Genomic DNA, 6,977 nt, shown 5'->3' on the forward strand with positions numbered 1-6,977 from the left:
CATCCAACCTTGTGAGAATGGGGTCTTTCATGCTGTCATGCCTGTTGAAGGACCCCCGTATCAAGAGGCTTAAGGAGAAGGACCTGTACTGGGTCGCAACGCTACTAGACCCTCGGTACAAGCATAAAGTGGCAGAAATGTTACCAACGTACCCAGGGCCACCATCAGGTGGGGACAAGCGTACCGGGCCCGGGCATGAAGGGGGGCCCGGCAGCGCTGCATTTTTTGAAGATCCGGGCCCCCCTTACGAGCGCCCGAGCCGTACGTCTTGCCTCTTGCGTGCCGAATGCGGAAGTGCCGAAAAGCCGAAGCCGATGCGCCGAAAAGACCCGAAGTCACGGAAAAAGCCGAAGTCCCGAAGTCACGAAGCGCCGAAAAGACCCGAAGTCACGAAAATAGCCGAAGTCCTGAAGCAGCGCAAAGACCCGAAGTCACGAAAACAGCCGAAATTGAAGTCCTGAAGCGGTGAAAAGACCCGAAGTCACGAAAGGAGGCGAAGTTGAAGTACTGAAGGCATGAGTTCAATCCTACTGAACACCAGTTTGTGTTTTTTTTTTTTTTTAATCCCCTGGCCACCAATGTATTATTTTAATATTCTATAGGCCCCTGCCAGCAATCTTTTTTTTAAAACTTTTTTTTTGGGGCCCCAATTTTTTTTTTAACTCGTAAGGGGCCCCTTGCCACCATTGTTTTTTTTTTTAAAAAAAAAATAAATTTTCTTTTTGGTGGCCCCAAATTTTTTTAACTTGTAAGGGGGCCCCTGCCACCAGTTTTTTTTTCAAAAAAAAATAATTTTTTTTTCAAATTTTTTTTTGTCGCCCCAATTTGTTTTTAACTTATAAGGGGGCCCCTGCCGCCAATGTTTTTTTTTTTTCAAAAAACTTTTTTTTTTTCAAATTTTTTTTTGGGGCCCCAATTTGTTTTTAACTTGTAAGGGGGCCCCTACCACCAGTTTTTTTTTTATTCAAATAAAAAAAAAAAATTTCCAATTTTTTTTTGGGGCCCCAATTTGTTTTTAACTGATAAGGGGGCCCCTGCCGCCAATGTTTTTTTTTTTTCAACAAAAATTATTTTTTTTTTACATTTTTTTTTTGGGGCCCCAATTTGTTTTTAACTTATAAGGGGGCCCCTGCCACCAATGTTTGTTTATTTTTTAGGTTTTTTTTACGTTTTTTTTTGGGGCCCCAATTTTTTATAAGGGGGCCCTGACCATCAATAGCTTTTTACAACTTGTGTGGGGGGGGTTACTTTTTTAGCGCTGATGTCTGTGTGGTCTTTTAACTGCGATGTGGAGTGGGCAGGATATGGGGTGGAGCTTGGTCGTCAGTGTGGGCGGGGCCCAGGGGGCCCCAAAAATTTTGTTGTACGGGGCCCCGTGATTTCTAATGGCGGCCCTGAACGTACCACAAGTCCGAAAGGATGCTGCATTTACAAACCAGCCTGAAAAACATGTTGTACAATGCTTTTAAGGGTGATGTCACTTCAGGAACTCATCAACATTCCAGGGGCAAAGGTGCCAGTAATCCTGCCACGAGCGCACCTGCAAGGACAAAGCACTTTGGCCACTCTGTAACGTCAGACATGCAAATGTTTTTCAGTCCAAGGCAGCGCCAGAACCCTTCTGGATCCACCCTCAAAGAACGCCTCGACCGGCAGGTAGCGGACTACCTGGCATTAACTGCAGATATCGACACTCTGAGGAGCGATGAACCCCTGGACTACTGGGTGCGCAGGCTTGATCTGTGGCCAGAGCTGTCACAATTTGCCATGAACCTCTTGTCTTGCCCCGCCTCAAGTGTCCTCTCAGAAAGGACCTTCAGTGCAGCAGGAGGGATTGTAACTGAGAAGAGAACTCGCCTAGGTCACAAAAGTGTGGATTACCTGACCTTTATTAAAATGAATGAGGGGTGGATCTCGGAGGGTTACTGCACGCCGGAAGACTTGTTCTGAGTTTCTGACTCCCCATGCAGCTGTCCTTCTCTGCACGCCTCATGACTCCACACACAGCTGTCCTTTAGCGTCCTCCTCCCTCCGCCACCGTTACAAACTAGGGTGCAAACCCTACTGGTTTCATTTGAATCCAGGTAAATCCTGAGTTTTTCTGGCCTCTGTGCTTCAGTGGCTGCAACCAAAAAAATGAATATTTTCAGCATTTATATGGCATATTTTTTCTGGCCTCTGTGCTTCAGTGGCTGTGACAAAAAAAATGAATATTTTCAGCATTTATATGGCATATTGTTTCTGGCCTCTGTGCTTCAGTGGCTGCGACAAAAATAAATGACTATTTTCAGCATTTATATGGCATATTTTTTCTGGCCTCTGTGCTGCAGTGGCTGCGACAAAAAAAAAAGAATATTTTCAGCATTTATATGGCATATTGTTTCTGGCCTCTGTGCTTCAGTGGCTGTGACAAAAAAAAATGAATATTTTCAGCATTTATATGGCATATTTTTTCTGGCCTCTGTGCTTCAGTGGCTGCGACAAAAAAAAATGAATATTTTCAGCATTTATATGGCATATTTTTTCTGGCCTCTGTGCTTCAGTGGCTGCGACCAAAAAAATGACTATTTTCAGCATTTATATGGCATATTTTTTCTGGCCTCTGTGCTTCAGTGGCTGCGACAAAAAAAATGACTATTTTCAGCATTTATATGGCATATTTTTTCTGGCCTCTGTGCTTCAGTGGCTGCGACCAAAAAAATGACTATTTTCAGCATTTATATGGCATATTTTTTCTGGCCTCTGTGCTTCAGTGGCTGTGACCAAAAAAATGACTATTTTTAGCATTTATATGGCATATTTTTTCTGGCCTCTGTGCTTCAGTGGCTGCGACCAAAAAAAATTCATATTTTCAGCATTTATATGGCATATTTTTTCTGGCCTCTGTGCTTCAGTGGCTGTGACAAAAAAAATGACTATTTTTAGCATTTATATGGCATATTTTTTCTGGCCTCTGTGCTTCAGTGGCTGCGACAAAAAAAAATTATATTTTTAGCATTCATATGGCATATTTTTTCTGGCCTCTGTGCTTCAGTGGCTGCGACAAAAAAAAATTATATTTTTAGCATTCATATGGCATATTTTTTCTGGCCTCTGTGCTTCAGTGGCTGTGACAAAAAAAATGACTATTTTTAGCATTTATATGGCATATTTTTTCTGGCCTCTGTGCTTCAGTGGCTGCGACAAAAAAAAATTATATTTTTAGCATTCATATGGCATATTTTTTCTGGCCTCTGTGCTTCAGTGGCTGCGACAAAAAAAAATTATATTTTTAGCATTCATGTGGCATATTTTTTCTGGCCTCTGTGCTTCAGTGGCTGCGACAAAAAAAAATTATATTTTTAGCATTCATATGGCATATTTTTTCTGGCCTCTGTGCTTCAGTGGCTGTGACAAAAAAAATGACTATTTTTAGCATTTATATGGCATATTTTTTCTGGCCTCTGTGCTTCAGTGGCTGCGACAAAAAAAAATTATATTTTTAGCATTCATATGGCATATTTTTTCTGGCCTCTGTGCTTCAGTGGCTGCGACAAAAAAAAACTATATTTTTAGCATTCATATGGCATATTTTTTCTGGCCTCTGTGCTTCAGTGGCTGCGACAAAAAAAAATTATATTTTTAGCATTCATATGGCATAATTTTTTCTGGCCTCTGTGCTTCAGTGGCTGTGACAAAAAAAATGACTATTTTTAGCATTTATATGGCATATTTTTTCTGGCCTCTGTGCTTCAGTGGCTGCGACAAAAAAAAATTATATTTTTAGCATTCATATGGCATATTTTTTCTGGCCTCTGTGCTTCAGTGGCTGCGACAAAAAAAAATTATATTTTTAGCATTCATATGGCATATTTTTTCTGGCCTCTGTGCTTCAGTGGCTGTGACAAAAAAAATGACTATTTTTAGCATTTATATGGCATATTTTTTCTGGCCTCTGTGCTTCAGTGGCTGCGACAAAAAAAAATTATATTTTTAGCATTCATATGGCATATTTTTTCTGGCCTCTGTGCTTCAGTGGCTGCGACAAAAAAAAATTATATTTTTAGCATTCATATGGCATATTTTTTCTGGCCTCTGTGCTTCAGTGGCTGCGACAAAAAAAAATTATATTTTTAGCATTCATATGGCATATTTTTTCTGGCCTCTGTGCTTCAGTGGCTGTGACAAAAAAAATGACTATTTTTAGCATTTATATGGCATATTTTTTCTGGCCTCTGTGCTTCAGTGGCTGCGACAAAAAAAACTTATATTTTTAGCATTCATATGGCATATTTTTTCTGGCCTCTGTGCTTCAGTGGCTGCGACAAAAAAAAATTATATTTTTAGCATTATATATGGCATATTTTTTCTGGCCTCTGTGCTTCAGTGGCTGTGACAAAAAAATGACTATTTTTAGCATTTATATGGCATATTTTTTCTGGCCTCTGTGCTTCAGTGGCTGCGACAAAAAAAATTATATTTTTAGCATTCATATGGCATATTTTTTCTGGCCTCTGTGCTTCAGTGGCTGCGACAAAAAAAATTTATATTTTTAGCATTCATATGGCATATTTTTTCTGGCCTCTGTGCTTCAGTGGCTGCGACAAAAAAAAATTATATTTTTAGCATTCATATGGCATATTTTTTCTGGCCTCTGTGCTTCAGTGGCTGTGACAAAAAAAATGACTATTTTTAGCATGTATATGGCATATTTTTTCTGGCCTCTGTGCTTCAGTGGCTGCGACAAAAAAAAATTATATTTTTAGCATTCATATGGCATATTTTTTCTGGCCTCTGTGCTTCAGTGGCTGTGACAAAAAAAAATGACTATTTTTAGCATTTATATGGCATATTTTTTCTGGCCTCTGTGCTTCAGTGGCTGCGACAAAAAAAAATTATATTTTTAGCATTCATATGGCATATTTTTTCTGGCCTCTGTGCTTCAGTGGCTGCGACAAAAAAAAAATATATTTTTAGCATTCATATGGCATATTTTTTCTGGCCTCTGTGCTTCAGTGGCTGCGACAAAAAAAAATTATATTTTTAGCATTCATATGGCATATTTTTTCTGGCCTCTGTGCTTCAGTGGCTGCGACAAAAAAAAATTATATTTTTAGCATTCATATGGCATATTTTTTCTGGCCTCTGTGCTTCAGTGGCTGCGACAAAATTTTTTTATATTTTTAGCATTCATATGGCATATTTTTTCTGGCCTCTGTGCTTCAGTGGCTGCGACAAAAAAAACATAATTTTTCGTTGCACCCTTTAAACAACTTTAAAATCATTTTTCTGGCCAGAAATGTCTTTTTTAGCTTTTAAAATTCGCCTTCCCATTGAAGTCTATGGGGTTCGCGACGTTCGCGAACCGTTCGCATTTTTGACGCAAGTTCGCGAATATGTTTGCGAACTTTTTTTCCGACGTTCGCTACATACCTACCAATTCATAGAAATATTCATCTGAGAGGCAGCTGGGAAATTGACAATATGTCTAGCCCCATGTCAGATTTCAAAATTTTATATAAAAAAATCTGTTTGCTCTTTTGAGAAATGGATTTTAGTGCAGAATTCTGCTGGAGCAGCTCTATTAACTGATGCGTTTTGAATCCTTGACAGTATCCCTTTAACCTTTTATACAAACAACAAAGATGAATCTATGAAGAATAATGCGTTGCCGTTGACATGTCTACACCTGCATTGTTGCCTTTGTCTGCTTTTGGTTCTGGTTGAATTGTCAATCGCACAGCCCAAATGCATGTATAGTTGTGTTCTTAAATACCACAGAGGAGTGTGTCTGAGCCTGCTCAGGATTGTCTAGAAAACAAACAAAAGCTTTTATTAATTTTGTTTTATTAACAAAATAAAGCTTATGTTCTGTATTAAAGAACCACCCCACTTGTCTATGCTGTGCTCATGGGCTAGCGCAATGGTATCACGTAACCTCAAAATGTGTTTTCTATGTCTGACCTGTGGCTGGCATGGTACAGCGTCTTCATTGTGTGCCCAGACGTGCCCATGGTGAAATGCTTTTAGGTCTTTACTTTCTGATTTCATAATGCGAAATGAGTTACAATTAGGGGTTGTTTATCAAGGTCTGAATTTATCTCTATTTTCTGCTACAAACTCCAATCAAATCCGCTCTGATTTTTGGCGCTTATTTATTGTTAAATTTTCCTGAAAATTTGCTTTGCGGAAAACAAAAAATCAGTTTTTTACGATTTTTAGCATTTTTCACCCGAAAACACTGGGGTATTGCACAAAACCCAGCGCATATAAAAAAAAAAAATCATTGGGACTTCTCCCATTGACTTATGGGTTTAATAAATTCTGAAAAATTCGTGATTTTTTTAAAAGTTCGATTTTATTTAAAAAAATGCAAATTCTTTGTGATTTTAGCATTCACAGTTTAGTAAATAACCCCCTTACAGTAGTGGTGTGGAGGACCAACCTAAAGACCAATTAAGGTAAGATTTGGGGGTCTGTCCATTTCACTTCTAGATATTCCCAGAAGCTGCCTTGGTTAGTGTTGCCTCTAAAAAAAAAAAAAAGAAAAAACTAAATTTCTCTCTAAAATTCACCAGAGCCAGCAGCACAGGCAATAGAACTTTAGTATAATGTAGAGAGTGATATTCTGAGACAATTTCCAATTGATTTTCATTTTTTATGTGGTTTTTGACTTATTTAGCTTTTTATTCAGCAGCTCTCCAGTTTGCAGTTTCAGCAATCTGGTTGCTAGGGTCAAAATTACCCTAGCAACCATGCATTGATTTGAATAAGAGACTGGAATATGAATAGGAGAGGCCTGAATAAAAAAAGGAGTGATAACGATAAGTGCGTTATTTACTAAAATCCAAATTTATCTAATATTTTATTAAAATAAAACATGACCAAACTTTTTTTTCTCTACAAATGTGAGTTCTCTAGTGAAAAAAACTAAAATTTTTCGAGATTTTAACATTCGGATTTTAATAAATATCCCCCCTTATTGTGAAGCCTTGAAG

The sequence above is a fragment of the Xenopus laevis genome, chromosome 8L (assembly GCF_017654675.1).
Source record: "Xenopus laevis strain J_2021 chromosome 8L, Xenopus_laevis_v10.1, whole genome shotgun sequence".
Taxonomy (NCBI): Eukaryota; Metazoa; Chordata; class Amphibia; order Anura; family Pipidae; genus Xenopus; species Xenopus laevis.